The sequence below is a fragment of the Cetorhinus maximus genome, chromosome 23 (assembly GCF_964194155.1).
Source record: "Cetorhinus maximus chromosome 23, sCetMax3.hap1.1, whole genome shotgun sequence".
NCBI classification, from domain to species: Eukaryota; Metazoa; Chordata; class Chondrichthyes; order Lamniformes; family Cetorhinidae; genus Cetorhinus; species Cetorhinus maximus.
Window position 1 is genome coordinate 48,834,270 of NC_135901.1, and position 19,189 is coordinate 48,853,458.

The window sequence follows — 19,189 nt, forward strand, 5'->3', positions numbered from 1 at the left end:
GTGCAGAATTTGATGGTCAATATAAGCTCAGAAGTGGAAGAGAAATGGACTATAGCACAGGAAAAACAATTCCTGACTGTGAAAGATACTGTGGGAAGACAAAGCTGGTAAGACAGCTGGTCAGGGGATGGGTAGATGTGGAAACCTTGTTTGGACACAATCAGCAGAAGTAACAGTTAAGTGCCAAACACAGCTAAAGTGCATCCAGTATTAGAGACAGAGGAAGTTAGACAAAGGCAGAGAGGTGATCAGGGAGGGCAGAGGTGAAACAGAGCAAAAGATGGACATGGATTCAGATCCACAGTAAAGGAGCCACACTAGCCCCAGAGCGATGGAACCTCTAAAAGCTAACAGAGGAGAGAACTAAAAGCTCCAAAATGTAAATGAATGGTCAAAAACACTCAACTCTGAAACAATTTCAGTTTTCAACTTTAAACTCTCCTGCAGGAGCCTGCAGCTAGAAAGATATCAGAAGCACTGGAGTCAGAGAAAAATCTCCCAGTTGAGGAAATACCCGGGGAGCGGGGTGATGTCACCGTGTAATTGTCGATGTGTGATGATGTCACTGTGTAATTGTCGATGTGTGATGATGTCACACACACGAACACAGAACATCTGGGTTTGTGCAAACCAGTGATCACCACACATTATGAAGGATGGGAGGGTCCTTGAGAGGGGGCAGAGGAGATTTACCAGAATGGGTCGAGGAATGAGGGATTTTAGTTGCAAGGTTAGGTTGGAGAAACTGGGATTGTTCTCCTTGGAGCAAAGTAGATGGAGGGAAGATTTAACAAAAGGTGCACAAAATTATGAAAGGTTTACGTAAAGTAGGTAAAGAAAAGCAGTTCACAGTAGCAGATCGTGAAAGGATTATGGGTCGCAGATTTAAGATTTTGGGTAAAATGTACAGGAGGTATGTGAGAAAGAAATGTTTGCACAATGAGTGGTAATGACCTGGAACTCAATGCATACAGTCAGAGGCCGATAGAATCCAGGCCCTGAATTTCTATCCTGGACTGAGTGTGGCAGGTTTGGGAAACGGTTTGTACAGAGCATTAAAAAAGGATGATCCAGGTCCTGATGAATTGAGTGACTCTGTCAGATCTCAACCGTCTGTAAATGTTCCCCTTCTAACCCCCTGTAAAAGGAGTTTCCAAAATCCATCCCTGTCAGTCCAGGATAGAAATGCACAACATTCTCTCCTCTTGCTAGCTGGACCAGGATGGCCGCGCATGCGCCCTGCTGCACATTGCCCCCTATAAAGATGGCGGCCGTTACCCCGGGCCTCGCGAAGGGAGAAATCCAGAATTTTTCGGCCCGTTCTCTGCAAACACAAGACCGGTACCTTGTTATTTGGGGTCTGCGGCCTGCACTGAGTCTTTATGAAGCCTCCCTGTCCACTCCGCTGGCTCCATTTCTCTTCACACACCCACTAGCTCTGTTAGTTTGCTCCACTCGACATTCTCTCACCCGCACTGAGCAGCTTCCGTCACAGACCAGTACTGCGCAAGCGCATGAAATGGGCCGCACTGCGCATGCTCCAAGCACACACCCTAATACGCATGTGTAGGGAGCTGCTGTTGTGAGGATAGGGCACATTCTGGCCCCTGTTGAAGGCTGGGTAACCAGGCTGCCATTGAGAGGTCGTTTTTTTGAATAGAAAATTATGTTTTGTGATCCGATGACGAACGAAGCCCAAGACCAATATATAAAATTATTCAGTCAATTGGTATGACAAACAAAGTGCATGGGTCCTCTGCCATAAAACTGTCCTGGGTGTAAATAACTGCAGTAAAATCCCCTACATTTAGATGTGAACTCACTGGAGTCTCAGTAGGCGGTGTGAACAATTATTGTTTCTTCTCATACACAGAACATTTAAGCGCCGTCTTGTCAGTAAGAACGTCACAAATCAGCCAGTGAACAATCCTTTCACAATGTCATTTACCCCTAAGTTCCAGGACCATTGTGCATGGATTTGGGAGTTAAGCATGATTTTGGAGACGGAAGAGTGGTCGGAGATTGGATGAGAATTGCAAGGATGTCGGGGTCAAGAATGTACTCGTGGGAGGGAGAGAAGCAGCAGAGGCAGCTGATCGGATTGTCTCAATCTGAGTGACAAAGAAGCTCCATGAGCTCCTCACACTTGTTGGAGGTGTTGATGCAGTAGACAGGGGAGAGGGAGAGTCCAAAACAAGGACTAACTTGTGTTAGAGATGTTTTTAAAAATTCAACATCCTCTGTGTTTGACAGAATGTTGATTTATTTGATCTTTGTCCAGAATATTAACCTTATAACTGGGCTGGAGTTTATTAACATCAGCTGAAACAGACCCCAATGGGTATAGTTCATTCTTGTATATTATTAACAGCAAAATCCAATCACTGTAGTTCGCTGTGAACTCGTTGGTGTCTCGGCAGGTGGGATGAATGAATGCGTATCTTCCCACACTCAGTGCAGGTGTACAGCCTCTCCCCAGCGTGAGAGCGCTTGTGTAGAGAGAGGTGGGATGATTGCCTGAACCCAGTCCCATAAAGAAGGCATCTGAACGGTCTCTCATCAGTATGAATACATTGCTGGTGGATCAGTTCCTGAGAACTTGTAAAGCACTTCCCACAGTCTTGAAATTTAAAAGCTCTCTTTGATGTGCAATCAGGTTGGATAAATTAATGAATCTCTTTCCACACAGCGCAGATGAATGGCCTCTCCCCAGTGAGAACTCGCTGGTGTGTCTGCAGGTGGGATAACGGAGTGAATCCCTTCTGACACTTTAAGCAGGTCAATGGCTCTCCCCAGTGTGAACGCTCCGATGAGTTTCCAATTTCGATGGGTAAATGAATCCCTTCCCAGTGTCAACATTTGCACAACTGCTTTCAGTTGTGACTGCATTTATGTTTTGACCAGGCCAGATGATCGGCTGAAACCTCATCCACACGCAGAACACTGTGAATGGTGCGTTCTTTTCCCATTTTCAAAATCCCACAATTCTCTGCGGCCAAGAAACCGCTCTGTCCAATAGAGACACCCTCTGAAGAAGGGTCATACAGACTGGAAACTGCTGTCAGGCATCGCAAGGGCCAGGGGCATAAAAATTCATTCACAAATGTTCCAAAAAGAGATACATTATAATCGCCAGGAAAGGCTAAACAGCCTGAAGCTCTTTTCTCTGGAAAAGAGAAGGCTAAGAGATGACCTGATTGAAATAGGATAAAGAATGGAGTTGGAAGATCAGGAATGAAAACAATGGCTTCTATCTTCCCAAAATTTAATTGGAGAAAATTTCTGCACATCCACAAACAGTCTGATAATTTAACAAAAGTGGAGAAGTGGAGAGAGGTGGTGGTGAGGTAGAGCTGGGCACTGTCAGTGTACACGTGATAACTGACACTGTGTTTTCAGATGATGTCGCTGTGGGGAGAATGTTGATGAGAAATAAAAGGAAGCCAAGGCTGGGTCCTCTGGGGACACCAGAGGTAACTGTGGGAGTGGGAAGGGAAGACATTCCAAGCGATTCTTTGACTATGATTAGATAGAGAAGAATGGAACCAGGAGAGAGCAGCCCCACCCAGCTGGACGACAGTGGAGAAGTGTTGGAGCATAATGGTGTGGTCAACCTTGTCAAAGGCTGCAGGCAGGTCGAGAAGGGATAGTTTACCTTTATCACAGTCACATAGGATGTCATTGGTGGCTTTGATCTGAGCTGTTTCAGTGCAGTTGCAGGGGCAGAAACCTGATTGGATGGATTCAGACAGGGAGTTCTGGGAAAGATGGAGACGGATTTGGGAGGTGTGAACACTTTTCAAGAGTTCAGAGAGGAACTGGGGATTGAAGATGGGTCAATACTTTGCAAGGACAGTAGAGTTAAGTAATTGTTTTTTGAGGAAAGTGTGATGATTTGAAGGAGAGAGGGATAGTACCAGAAGAATGAGTACTGTGAACAATATCAGTGAACATGGGGAAGTTGGGGGATCAGCAGTTTAGTGGGAATAGGGTCGATGGAGCAGGAGGTGTTTCTCATGGACAAGATGACCACTGAGAGGGCAGGAAGGGAGATGGGGGAGAAGCTAATGAAAGATGTGGGTTCACGGCTTGGACAAGGTGGAACATTATAGAGGCAGTTTGTCCCAGTGGGCTAGTGGAAGGGAGGGAAGCAGCAGCGGCAGCTAATCGGATTGTCTCAATCTTAGTGACAAAGAAGCTCCATGAGCTCCTTACACTTGTTGTTAGAGGTGAGGATGGAGGAGAGAGGGGAGAGGGAGAGCCCTTCCAGAGAAACTAACTTGTGTTAGAGATAATAACAAGACTCAATATGCTATATTTAACACAAATATATTTTATTTGTCCTTATCCAGAATATTAGCCCCAATAACTGGGCTAGAGTTTATTAACATCAGCAGAAACAGACTACAATGAACAAGGTTCAGTCCTGGATGTGATTAACAGCAACATCCTGTTTGTTATTTGTGAACTCGCTGGTGTCTCATCAGTTGGGATGACCAGGTGAATCCCTTCCCACACTTGGAGCAGCTGAACGGCCTCTCCTCAGTGTGAATTCGCTGGTGCTTCAGGACGTCAGAGGACACAGTGAATCCCTTCCCACATACAGGACAGATGAACGGCCTCTCTCCAGTATGAATTCGCTGATGTCTCAGCAAGTGGGATGACTGTGTGAAGCCCTTCCCACATTGGGAGCAGGTGAACTGTCTCTCCACAGTGTGAATTCGCTGGTGTCTCAACAGATCGGATAAATTAACGAATCCCTTCTCACACTCGGAGCAGATAAATGGTCTCTCCCCAGTGTGAACTCGCAGGTGTGTCAGCAGGTTGGATAACTGAGTGAATCGCTTCCCGCACTCGGAGCAGGTGAACGGCCTCTCTCCAGAGTGAACTCTCTGGTGTATCAGCAGGTTTGATGACTGAGTGAATCTCTTCCCACACTCGGAGCAGGTGAACGGTCTCTCCCCAGAGTGAACTCTCTGGTGTTTCAGCAGGGTGGATGACTGACTGAATCCCTTCCCACACTCGGAGCAGGTAAATGGCCTCTCACCAGTGTGAACTCGCTGGTGTGTCTGCAGGTTGGATAATTGAGTGAATGCCTTCCCACACTCGGAGCAGGTAAATGGCCTCTCCCCAGTGTGAACTCTCTGGTGTGTCAGCAGGTTGGATAACTGAATGAATCCCTTCCCACACTCGGAGCAGGTAAATGGCATCCCCCCAGAGTGAATTCGCTGGTGCCTCAGCAGGCTGGATGCCCAAGTGAATCCCTTTCCACACTCGGAGCAGGTGAACGGCCTCTCTTCAGTGTGAATGAGCTGGTGTCTCAGGAGGGTGGATGAATCAATAAATCCCTTCATACATACAGAACAAGTGAAAGGCCTATCCCCAGTGTGTGTGCGCTGGTGAGTAACCAGCCTGGATGGATAATTGAATCCTTTTCCACAGTCTCCACATTTCCATGGTTTCTCCGCACTGTAACTGCATTTATGTTTTGACAGGCCAGATAATCGGCTGAAGCCTCGTCCACACAGAGAACACATGTACATGTGTGGAACAAGCTACCATCTGACCTGGTAAATGCGGGCTCACTCTTAAGTTTTAAGAATAAATTAGAAAGATACATAGATGGGATAGGTCTGGAGGGCTATGGACTAGGTGCAGGTCAATGGGACTAGTGGAATAATATTTCCGCACAGACTAGAAGGGCCGAATGGCCTGTTTTATGTGCTGTAGTGTTCTATGGTTCTACCTTCTCCAGTGCTAGATTCATCTTATAATATGGAGACGGAGCTAATCTGAGTATCAAACTGATAATTGCCCCCAAATACCTGTAAATTGGAAGGATCAGCATTGCAGTGGGCGAGAGGAACATGGTTCCAAGCTGTTATTCACCAACCTCTATTTCGGCCATTTTCCCATCTACAGAACTTAAAATGAAATGAACACATCCAATAAAAAGATTTAGAAAGTTGGTGTTACTTTTGTTTGTGACTCGTTCCCTCGGGTATTCAGTAAATGCTGCTCAGAGGTTAGGGACCGGGATATAATCTACCTGCATTTCCTTGAGCCTGTGTTCGGTGAATTGGGAAGTTTGGCCCGGGTTGGAGTATCTTGTGTTCCAGGGATGGGCAGTAACCCGCTCATTGAAGCTGCAGTCGCTGCTTTCTGCTGGCAGCAGGTGAGTGGAGAGTGCGGGGCCGGAATATTGCTGCTTTTCTGCTTTTCCCTGTCTCACTCACTGTGGAGCTGAGGAAGAGAGAATAATTGATTGGTTTGTTTGAATCCAATAATTCTATAGATTTCGGAGGGGCTCGATGCCGGCCTAAATGTTTTTTTCATTATATTGCGGATTAATATTCGTGAACATTGACCAGGACACATGGCTGTGAGTTCAAGCGCCTCCTCATTTTTCTCAGTCGAAATATACAATCTAATATATTTTGCTGTACAACCTGTTACAAAGATTGTTATAGAAAAGAGGGAAAGGTTTACTACAGCTATACAAAGCCCTGGTTATATCACACCTGGAGCACTGTGCATAGATCTGGGGGCGGCCCCTTTTAAGGATCAATATTTACCTTGAAAGTTTCAGTGGAGCCGCATTGATGAGGTTGGTGGGTTTTGGAAATTGAAAGTTGTAGATCCGCAGCTTGTGGCACTATTTCACCTCGCTGTTCACTTCATGTTCATGTCTAACACACTCGATGCTGTTATTGGCTGAACGAGTCTTCTGTGTTTTAACTAAACATGCTATTATTTTGTAGGAAGAACGACGAGAGACAGTGTAAATTGCAGGGTTCTGGAGAAAGGTCAGGTAATGGCAATGCTAGGACGGGCAGAAGGCCCACTTTCCCTGCTGTAACCATTCTATGATTTTAAACAAATAATATTAGCATGTTAGCAAGTTCTGTAGTTGTGGCCCAGTGTTTAAGGTGAATGGGTTTAAAATCCATTGGGGCCTCCTGACATAGGTTTGAATCTTGCTGACTGTGCTTCCCGTTATTTCTGCTTGACTGTAGAATTAATTCTCATTCAAATAGAAGAAAAAACACCCAAACAAATCCATTTCTGTGTCAGTCTTCTGCAAGTCTCCAGTCGGATATGAAACAAAAACTGAGCCAAGTTGGCGACATCTTGTTTTCTGGGCGTTTGTTTCTCCTTAGGCCTCTGTCACACTCCGCGTATCCGTCTGTGTGTGTTCCTCCGTGTGTGCCAATGTGCTTCAGTTCCCCAAGGGGTTGAACACATTTTACCAGCACAAACTTTATTTAATTTAGTTTGCAACTTCATTTTAAAATGTTACAAGGAAAAATTCTCAGGGTAAAAGATGCAAGAGGAGTTTGTCTATTTCTCTGTATGTTAAACTGCAACAACAATGTATATTTATAAAGCGCCTTTAACCTAATAAACGTCACAAGGTGTTGCCAGGGATCATTATATAACAAAGTGTGACACCGAGTCACATATTCGGTCAGATGACTAACAGCTCTGTCAAAGGCCAAGAACTGTATTAATGGAGGAAATTATCGATTTCATGTTCCAGATAACAGCAATGTTTCTTCTCGTTGGCTCATTGTGTTCAACCTGAACAGACCATTTGGTCCGAGAAATTTATCTCTGGTGAAAGGGATCGGGAATGAAAAAATGCCCAAATCAGCCTTCATGAGCCAAATTTCCAGCCCTGTTAACAGCTTCCCTGATGGCCGACTGGTTAGGGTTCAGCACTTTCACTGCTGCACCTCAGGTTTGATTCCCTGTCAGGAAATTGAGATTTACTGCCCTTGGGCGAACTGTTAAAACCAATGTTATTGTCTTCCTGGCTGAAAGCAACACAGAACATCTCTGTCAGAGTCAGGGGAGTGAGAGTTAAAGTTTCACATCAGAGCTGGAAATGTCACACGTGCAACAAGTCAAGAACAGATCCAGAGGGCGTGAAAATGAAAGAGAAGGGCTGTGATGGGTTACAAAGCACTGACTATAGAGCTGGTGGTGCATGGCAGAATATTATTTCTGTATTACCCATGTTACTTGCAGCTCTAATTTCCTGATTTATTACAGTGCCCAACATTACCACTGCAGTTTGGTGACCAATAGACAACTCGCACCAATGTTTGTTGCCTCTTGCCCGTTTCTTAGCTCCACCAAAATTGATTCTACATCTTGATCCTTCAACCTATGACCCTCTCTCTTGAATGTACCGATCTTGTCGTTATTAACTGTGCGACCCCGCCTCCTTTCTCTTTTTGCCCATCCTTCCTAAATTACGAACACCCTCGAATATTCACATCAATCACACTGCTCTTTGAAAGCAGCACACAGGGCCGAATGGCCTCTTTATTTGCTGTAACCTTCTGTCATTTTGTGTTTCCTAACACCCCGGTTGCATCTCTCTAAGTTATTATGGCATTTCATAACTCAATCTAGCGAGATGTACATCTTGTCCTTTTATCCAACACTTTGAATTCCAGACACTAAACAGATTAGGAACTGAATTTGAAACCAGACTAGTACAACTGCAGAAATGATCTGAACCATTCACTTGAGTTTCAAACACGCAGTGCCTGCACATGAGCATTTACCTTCTTGTATATCTACTGAACAAAATAAGCTCATTCCGATTCTTCACATTGAAAATCAGTTCAAAATAATTTCAAAGTTTAACAACATACACAAGAATGTGGATAACTGATACTGTGCACATTCCTATAATCAGTGTCTGGGACAATCAGGTCCTGTGAGCCCTTCTCGTGTCTTACATTCCCATTCCCTGCTTTCCAGGGAAAGATTGGGTTCATAAACTGGACGGGTGGGTAGTCCCTGGCTAGGTCAGCCCTCTTCCAGAGAGTATATAAGAGTTATTGCTGGGACAGCAGATTTTCGTCCCTACTGCCATTAGTGATGATCACAAGATTTTTTATTGAAAACAAATTTCATCATTTGCCATGGTGAGATTTGATCCATAGAATCCCAAACCAGTGAAAGTACCACTGTGCCACAGCCTCCTACCAAGGTAAACGCGTTTAGAATTTGATGTGTGTTAGTTACTTTCAGTGATGAATTTCTGTCGTGTGTTCCCTTGTCAGTTTCACAGGAGCCGCAGTGATGAGGTTGGTGGGTTTTGGAAATTGAAAGTTGTACATGAGCAGCTTGAACAGCGAGTTGAACAAGTGCCAGCTCAAATCGAATTGTACGGTTTGTGTGCGGTGTTTCATTTTAACAGGAAGGACGAGGAGAGACAGATTCAAAATAAATTGCTGTGAGGAAAGAGACGAGGGTTATGGAATGAGTTAAATTGCTCTTCCAGAGAGCCGGCACCGACAAGAATGTTCTCCTTCTCTGCTGTAGCCACCCATGATTTCATACTAACAACATCACCCTGTGCATTGAGTCAGTCGTGGTGACTGACTGGTTAAGGTGATGGAGTCCAAATCCATTGGGGTTTCCCGCTTCTCATTATTCTTGATTTCAACTGTATTTACAGATTTAATTATCGGTTACATTGAATCAAGTCCATCCAAACACTCGAGCGTTTTCCTATTTCTGTTCATTCACAAAAATATTCACGAAACTTCTAGTCGGAAATGGAACAAAAACGGAGCCAGGTTGGTGTCAGGCTTGCTTTCTGGGTGTTTGACTCTCCTTAGAAACAAACCCTTGTCCTCTGTCACTCTCGGTGTCGATGTCTGTGTGTGTTCCTCTGTGTGTGTCAATGTGGTTCAGTTCCTCATTTTTACCATCCAAACATTATTTACGATAGTTTTGTGGCTTCAGATTAAGATGGTCCAGAGAAAACAAAAGCGCTGTTTTAAAAGATGCAAGAGGACATTTCTTTCTGTTTCTTTTTGGGTGGAGACTGTTCAGCTACTAAATGCCCGGATGTTACAAAGCGGATTATGATTGAAGTTTTCACATGATCTTATTAAATAGCTGAGAATGCCGGAGGGGCCGAATGGCCTATTTCTGATTATATTTTTCCCACACTCTAATTCAGAGCCGATGCCGATCAAGGCAATGGTTGTTTCTGCTCTAAATGTGGTACTGAGTCACCGAGTGGGCTAAGATGCTGGCCGAGGCTTTCCTGCTTTGGGCTCCAGTCCCGCGGCTGCTAAACTTTCCGGCGGTTTGTTGTTTGAGACGCTTCCAAATAAACATCCGTGCGGCCAGGGGACGGCTGACCTGTGCAGTGTTGCATTTTGGTTGGGGCAATGGCGAGAGGTGGTTGGGGCAATGGCACGGACTGAAAATCTTTTTTCTCTGTTACTCCCTGTCTCCATTCTATTATTTTATACAAACAATAGCGAACTTTCATTAGGTATTGTGGCGAATTGGTTAAACTGATGGACTAGGAATCGGCTGGAGTTTTCTCACGCAGCTTGTTATTATTCCTGATTTTAACTGACGGTCTGTGGAATTAATTATCGGTTAAATTGAATAAAAAACAGCCAGATAGCCCGTGTTTCTTAGTTCTATTCATCTGCAAACATTCACTAAATTCGCAGTGTGAAATGGAAGAGTAATTGACCACTCCTGATCAACCAATCACAACTGCTCTTTGACAGCAGCACGCCAGGCCAAGTGGCCTCTTTCTTTGCTGTTACTTTATATAACTTTATGTTTCCCAACACCACAGATGCTCTTTCCCTGTCATTCTGCCATTTTATAACCCATTCTATCGAAATGTACTTTATTACCTTGTGTCCTGTCCTTCTGAAGTCAAGACACGGAGTGAATTGAGTGAGAAGTTTTCTTGTCATTTCCAGCAGGAGATTTGGAACCAGACCAGTTAAATGAGAGTTTAAATGGTGCCGACCCTTCACTGCAGCGCATTGTGTTTTTGAGTGGAGATGATTTCTGTTTGTTAAGATGTGCAGGATGATCTGACTAACTGACGGAGCAGGTTTGAGGTTCCAAATGATCTATTCCTACTCTGAAACAAAACCAAAACATGCTGGAAAAACTCAGCAGGTCTGACAGCATCTGTTGGGAGAAAGATGGAGTTAATGTTTCAAGTCTGTATGACTCTTCTTCAGAACTAAAGAGAAGTAGCACTTCATATTTCTACTTCCCTTTAGCTCTGAAGAAGTCATACGGACTCTAAACGTTAATTCTGCCTTTCTCTCCACAGATGCTGTCAGACCTGCTGAGTTTTTCCAGCATTTTTTGCTTTTGTTTAAGATTTCCAGCATCTGCAGTATTTTGCCTATTCCTACTCTATTGCTTTTTTTCTATTTCAGTGCCAAAGGAAATGATTCATATATTTCGCCCAGCATGGCTGGGTGGGCTAAGGCACTGGCTTGAGTTATTTATGGAGTCGTGAGTTCGTGTCCCACCGCTGCTTAACATTTAGCAGCCCCATTAGGACAAGCAGTTGCCACCTCATATTGAATGCACGGTGTTGTATTTTGACTGGAAGAACGAGGAGAGTTGCTGTGGGGGAAAGGTGGGGTGTGGAATTACAGTAGTTGAGTTGCTCTTCCATAGAGACGACATGCTGAATGACCGTCTGATGTAGCTGTCTATGATTTTATACAAACAGCAGTGACGTCATTATCGGCCCTGTGTTCAAGGCGGAGTGAATAAGGGGATGGGTTTGGAATCCTGTGGGGTCTCCTCACAGAGGCACAGATACTACCGGCTCCAGTTCTCATCATTCCTGATTTTAATAAGGTGCCCATGGAATTAATTATTGGATAAACGGAATCAAAACCACGCAAACACTCCCGTGGTTTCTTCTTTCCGTTGGTCTGTGTGAGTGTCAATGTGGTTCAGTTCCCCAAGGGAATGGACACATTTTTAACAGAACAAACTTTATTCACATTAGTTGTGCAACTTCAGATCAAAAAATATCAGGGTGAAAGTTGAAAGAGGAGCTTGTCTCCTTCTCTATATGCCCCATTACAACAACAGCTTACATTTAGATAGCACCTTTGACGTAATGAAACCTCCAAAGATGGTTGACAGGATCATTATGTAACAGAGTCTGACCCTGACACACATATGGAGATGTGGGGCCAGGTGAACAAAAGCTTGGTCAAAGAGATAGGTTTTACGGAGAGTCTTAAAGGATGAAAGAGAGGTCGAGGTGGAGGGAGGGAATTCCAGAGTTTGGGGCCTCATTAACTGAAACCACGGTCACCAATGGTGGAGCGATTCTGATTGGGAACTTACAAGAGGCCAGAATTAGAGGGGCACAGATATCTCAAAGACGTGTGGCGTGCGAGGAGATCACAGAGATAGGGAGGGGCGAGAACAACGGGAGATTTGAACACAAGGATAAGAAAGTTTGAAGTAAATTCATTCTTTGACCGGGAGCCAATGTCGGTCAGCGAATAGAGGTTGATAGAGGAATGGGACTTGCTGTGAGTAAAGACACCAGCAGCAGTTTTGGATGACCTCAATTTGCAGAGGGGAGAATGTCCACTTACTCTCCAGAACTGACATTCTGCTGGATCAGCACTGCCCTGTTTCCAAGACCAAAATTGATCCTTTATAAGGTGCCGTTCCCAGAACTATACACAGTCCTCCAGGTGTGATCTAACCAGGGCTGTTTAGCTGTAGCAAACCTTTCCCTCTTTTCTATAACAGCCTCTGTAACAGGCTGTGCAATTAGGGGAATTATATTGTATATATCGACTGAGATGCTTGGTCAGAATAAACTTCATTTAAATATTCATAAGGAAATCAATTGCATAAATAAATATTCCTCTTTATTTCGAAGACAACATATGAATCCCCAATTCAACTCTGCGTGTCATTGGGTCAGGGAGACTTTGTTCATTCTCACACACTGTGCATGGACACTGCAGAAGCTCCTGCACCTCTTACAATGTTGTTTTTCTTAACTCAGAGTTTTCAAAAAGGAATTCATAATTATTTGAAATGGAAAAACAATCTGCAGGGTTATGAAGGAAGAGAATGATATTGGAGCTAAATGGTTAGCTCTTTGAAGAAAGCACAAACCCGATGGGTCGAATGGCCTCCTAATGAGCGGTGTCAGTTTACAATTAGATCAATTTCGCTGCAGCTTTCCAAAATGCCCCGCCCCAATCTTATTCCTGTAGAACAGCATCTTGCAGTGCAGCAGGTCTACACAGTTTGAAATTCTATACAAGTCCCTTTGGCATTTTCTCGCGAATTGTTTCTGTAGTGTAGCGGCCTAGCCAGCGATGCCCACATCCCATAAATGAATAAAAATATAAATAGTGGGTTTCACATTCGCTTCACATGCGCAAGGTCACTGGTTCGAAAGCTGGCAAAGACATTATCAAAACTGAATCATCTAATTGCGGGAAGTTGCACAATTCCCATTTGTTGCTAAACAATAACTGAATATATTATCTCACAGCCATGTGACATTGGCACTTCCCCAGGCTTTAAATGATTTTCTCCAAAAGGCGCAGTTATGAGAAAGAGACAAAAATGAGACGAATTACAGTGAGATAGTTCGCACATGTGTGAAGTGTTGAATGACCTGCTGATGTGCTGTGGCATTTTATGATTCTAATGTCAGATCAATTTCCCTGCTGCATGGCTATGTTTTTCAGCCGAATTGTACTTCCACAAAACAGGGTTCGGGAGTGCAGTAAGGCTGCACTGTTTGATATTCTAAGTCTCTCCCTGTGGTTCTGTCCATTGTTTCTGTAGTGTAGTGGTTATCACGTGCACGCAAAAGGTCCCCTGTCTGGAAATGGGTAGAAACATTATCGAGATTTACACATCTAAGTGTGAGGGAAAGTTCCATAATTCACATTTGTTGCTGAATATTAACTGAATATAGTATCTCACCACCACATTAAATTTGCCCTTCACCAACTTCAAAAAGCATTCTCAAATTCAGGAGGGATGAAACCGACTAGGCACAAAAAAAAATACCAGTTTCTTTAGTCAACAACAGAAATTAATGAGTTTACAAATGCAAATTCACAGTAACTTATTGACTGAAAGATGACTACCAGTGTGATCCAAAGACTAGCATTAACCTAAAGGCAGGCACAGCTGATACTGTGATTGAACATGAGGGAGTGGGAGAGATGGTACAAAATCACTTTTCATCGCTCCTCATCATGGATCTTCATTCTTTCATAGGCACGGCTGCCAGCATTTGTTGCACATCCAGAATTGTCCTTGAGCTGTGTAACTTGTTAAACCATTTAGGAGGGCCGTTAAGAATCAATCACATCACTGTTGGTCTGGTGTCACAGGCAGGTCAGACCAGGTAAGGACGACCGATTGTATTCCCTAAAGGACTGGTGAATGGGTTTGTACGGCAATCAACGATAGTTTCATGGTAATCATGAGTGACAAAATACTGAGGACATGTCCGATCAGAATAAACATCTTTTGTAAATTCAATATGAAATTAATTGCACAAATAACTAATGTTTATATCAAAAACTTCAGAAGGAATCCTAGTCCAACTCTTCATTTCATTGGGTAAGGGAAATGTTCATTAAGGCAAACTGCATGGATTCTGCAGAAACTCCTTCTTCAGAAGGGAATTTGGAAATGGTTGGAAGGGAGAAATTTCTGATTCATGGAAAGAGAGAAGGAAATTGGGACTAATTGGCAAGATCTTTGTAAAAGGCTGGTTATAAATAGAATGAGTGGAAGGTCCTCTTACTGCGCTGTGCCATTTGTCGACGACATTGTTGATCAGTCTGTCTCCAGCATTCCTAATGAGAACAGCCGAATTCCATTTCTTCAAAACAAAGACCCAAAGTGCTGCTGCATGACGTCACCGTTTAACATTCCAGACAGCTCCATTGGGATCCAGGCAGGGAAATGTTCCTGTAGCGTTGTGGTTACCCCGCTCATTTCGCATGTGCAAGTTACTCCATTCGATGCTCGGGGAAACATTATCACCCAGCTGTGTGGATAAGTTGTATCGCTCCCATTCCTGTTTGTTGTTGAATGTGAACTGAATGCTGGATCTTGCAGCCACATTAAATTCGCTCTTCACCATCTCTGAAGATAACATTCAGCAAAATAAGAAGATGCTTGCACTGGCAGTGGGTGATTGGAGAGTGTGGGGCTGGAATATTGCTACTTGTTCCTGTCTCACTCACTGTGGAGCTGAGGAAGAGCGATTAACTGCTGGGCTTGTTTAAATCCAATAGCCTCATAGATCTCTATTGATTTAGATGGGGGTTCATGATCGTTCATATTCTTTGTTATATCTGAAATGAATATCCAGAAACAGAGCTTGGTGTGGGAACTCAGTGGGTGACAGCCGAGTTTTCAACGTGGGGGGTGGGATGGATTTTCTTGTAGTTTCAGGGCCCCGAAACAAATCAGAGCGTTAATGAGTAATGATGGGGAGAAAAAAGTGCCAGCTTCGTCCCTGGGTGGTCTCGATCCACCAACCTTTCGGTTAACAGCCGAACGCGCTGACCAATTGCGCCACAGAGACTTAATAGAAGAGCTTGCACTCTGTAAGATATCCTAAACCAATGGCTCAGCGAGAGAAAGCTTCAGATTGCCGTGACTGCAATGACAATTATTCCCTATCAGTTTTACTCTTCCCAAATAAAGGGTGGGACATTCATTGTGGGCACATGGAAAAAGTCTAATCCCACTCGTTGCAGACACATCCAGGTCACTGGGAACCAGCTCTCCTACAACCGGAGCCGTCTCCCTTCGAGCCTTTCGGTGTTTTGTCTGTTACTGAGTATTCTGATTGTCCCGAAGCCGGTAATTCTAAAGGGGTTTCTCTGTTACACAGCGAGTGGTTAGGATCTGGAATGCACTCCCTGAGCATGTGGGGGAGGCAGATTCAATCACGGATTTCAAAAGAGAATTGGACAGAAAATGCAGGTCTCCGGGGAAAAGGCGGGGGAGTGGGACCTGGTGAGTTAGTTTCCAGAAGAGTACGATTCAGAAGCCAGCGGCTGTGATATTAACAAAGCGGGATGGAGAAAGACTCAGTTTGAGCGGTGACACTGCTGGAGGGATGGGGAGTTGGGGATCACCCATCAAAGTTTTTAAAAAACGGCAGCGCCCAGAGTGGGGCTCGAAGCCACAATGCTGAGATTAAGAGTCTCCCGCTTTACCAGGTAAGCTAGCCGGGAAAGCACAGTCATTGTTCCCTATGCAAATATTCAGGGAGATCAATGTTCCTTCCTCCCTGGAGCCTCAGCTTGTTCTGAATTTCAAAGTGTGGAAGGTAATCGGCCTACAAAAGTCCCAAGGTTACAATACATTCCTCTCAATCATCAATAACATCATTCACATCTTCCACTTCTTAGCTGCACCTCCTTCCAAACATTGCAAACTCTCTCTTGCATCTTTCATCCTGATATTTTTCTCTTTGACATTTTAATATGAAGCTGCACAATTAATGTGAATCAAGTTTATGAAGTGAATACGTGTCCATCCCCTCGGGGAACTGAACCGCATTGACACACACAGAGGAACACACACAGACACATACACCGAGAGTGACAGAGGCCTAAGGAGAGACAAACACCCAGAAAGCAAGAATGTCACCAACTTGGCCAATTATTGTTCCATTTCAGGGGCCAAATGTCGTGAATGTTTTCAGATGAACAAAAGTAAGATACACGGGGGTGTTTGGGTGGCTTTCTTTTTCATTTGACGGATAATTTATTCTGCAGACAGTTTGTGTCAGTCAGGAATGAGAAGAAGGGGAGTTGGCAGGATTCGAACCATGTGGAAAAACGCCTTAAGCACTCGGCCAGGACAACTGGGTAAAGGCTGCATGTTGTTTAAAATAATAGAATGAATACAGGGAGTTCCAGTGAAAGGAGGTCTTCCAGTCCGTGTCATTGTCCCACCTTTTCCCAGGCACCCTGGGATTTACACTGTCTCTCCTCATTCTTCCAACTGAAATACAACACGGCACAGCTCAGCTGCCCCTTCACCGCACAGAGAATTTTTGGAAAGCGCCTCAAATAACAAACCACCAGAAAGTTTGGCAGCGGTGGGAGTGAAGCCCAAATCACCAGAGAGATCGAAACCTGAACCAGCGGCTGAGCCCACTCGGCCTCACTATCACATTCAGATTAGACACAAACATTGTCTTCACCAACATTGACACTGAATTAGGATATTAAAAATTATGATCAGGAATTGGCCATTCGGCCCCTCGAGCGTTCTCAGCTACTTAATAAGGTCGTGTGAAAGCTTCAATCATCACCCAGTAACATCTGGACGTTTAGTTGCTGAACAGTCTTCACTCAAAGAAAAGAGAGAAATGTTTTAAAACTGCTCTTTTTTTTCCCTGTACCACCTTAACATGAAGCCACAGAACTAACATGGCCAATGTTTGGGTGGTAAAAATGGGAAACTGAACCACATTGACACACACAGAAAATCACAAATATGCACGTTGTTAAGATTTGAAATTGTGCTTATTTTCACACTGCCTTTCAATGTGCAGAAAATGGAACTGTGATTACCTTATAGCTCAGAAGATGCACAGCAAGAATGTACATAACAGGCTGATGCTCACGGTGCCTGTTTGGACTCAGTGAGCTGCATCTGACGATTGAGAACATTTAATTGCCGCTCAACGAGTCCGGTTCCAAATTCCCTGCCATAAATGAAAAGAAAACTCACTGAATTTGCTGAATGTCTTGAATTCAAAGCATCATATGGAAGGTAAGAAAGTTCATCTTAACCGAGGTATTAGGAAAAATAAAATGACAGAAAGTTACAGCAAAGAAAAGAGGCCATTCGGCCCTGTGTGCTGCTTTCAAACAACAGTGTGATTGGTTGATCTGAATACTTTTAGGAAGAATGGACAAAAAGGAAAACGAGGCGGGGTCGCGCTGTTAATAAGGAACGAGATCGGTACATTAGTGACAGAGGATCTTAGATTGAAAGATCAAGATGTGGAATTAGTTTGGGTGGAGCTAAGAAACAACAAGAGGCAGCAAACATTGGTGGGAGTTGTTTATAGGACACCAAACTGTAGTGGTAATGTTGGGCATGGGATAAATCAGGAAATTAGAGCTGCATGAGACATGAGTAATGCAGGAATAATATTCTGCCTCGCATCACGAGCTCTATAGTCAGCGCTTTGTAACCAATCACAGCCCTTCTCTTTTATGTTCACTCCCTCACTCCGACTCTGGATTTATTCCCGAGTTTTGCCCTTGTGACATTTCCAGCTCTGCTGTGAAACTTCCACTCTCACTCCACCAATTCTAGCAGAGCTTTACAGTGTTATTTACAACCAACAAATCAATCACATTGATGTGAACAGCTCGCACAGGAGGAATAAGTTTCAACTCCCTAACCAGGAATCGAACGCAGGCTGTACTGATAACATTACTGCATTCTAACCACTAACCTAGCAGTTTGACACATGCAGGCTGCTTATGGCATTTTCCCTTTCCAGATCCCTTTTACCAGGGAAAAGTTTCTTTGACCAAATGGTCTGTGTCGCTTGAACACAAGTGACGTCTTCAGCCAATGAGAAAAACCATTGCTGTTAGCTGGAACATGAAATCGATACTTTCCTCCTTTAGGACAGTTATTAAAGCCTCCCCCTTTGACGGAGCTTTTAGTCATCTGACTGAATATGAGGCTCAGCGTCATACTTTGTTATACAATGCTCCTGGGGAACGCCTTGTGACGTTTCATGAGGTAAAAGGAGCTTTATAAACATAAGTTGTTGTTGTAGCCCATACATAGAAAAAGACAGACTCCTGTTGTCTCTTTCATCCTGATATTTTTCACTGTAACATTGTAATGTGAAGTTGCATCACGAATGTGAATACAGTTTGTGCTCGTAAAAATGTGTTCACCTCCTCAGGGAACTAAACCACATTGACCCACACAGAGGAAAACAAACAGCGGTATACACCGAGACTGACAGAGGCCTAAGGATAAACAAATGCCAGGATGAAACCATGCCACAAAATTGACTCATTTTTTTTTCCATTTCCGACTGGAGATTTGCAGAAGGCTGGCAATGAACGGAAATAAGAGAGCACGGGTGTGTTTGGATCATTTTTCCTCAATTCAAACGACAATTAGCTCTGTCTGTGTGCAGTTAAAGTCAGAAATAACAGGAAACATAGTCAGCAGGATTCGAACCTGCGCGGGGTAACCCCAATAGATTTCTAATCCATTGCCTTAACCACTCGGCCACGACTACACAAATTGCTCCTATAATACTATTAGTTGTATGAAATCATAAAAGTTCCAGCAGAGAAAGCGGTCTTTC

The 19,189-nt window shown here is 43.9% G+C and overlaps 1 long non-coding RNA gene and 2 other non-coding genes across 3 annotated transcripts in view; all 3 read right to left on the reverse strand.

The window, feature by feature from the left end:
- LOC144698295 (uncharacterized) overlaps nt 1-19,189 on the reverse strand; it is a 666,343-nt gene that overhangs the window by 400,223 nt on the left and 246,931 nt on the right. The gene's annotated exons all lie outside the window — the stretch shown is intronic.
- Nucleotides 15,333-15,406, reverse strand: trnan-guu (transfer RNA asparagine (anticodon GUU)). Its single transcript has one exon. It is a non-coding gene; the product is annotated as a tRNA-Asn (tRNA).
- Nucleotides 19,039-19,120, reverse strand: trnas-aga (transfer RNA serine (anticodon AGA)). The gene has a single exon. It is a non-coding gene; the product is annotated as a tRNA-Ser (tRNA).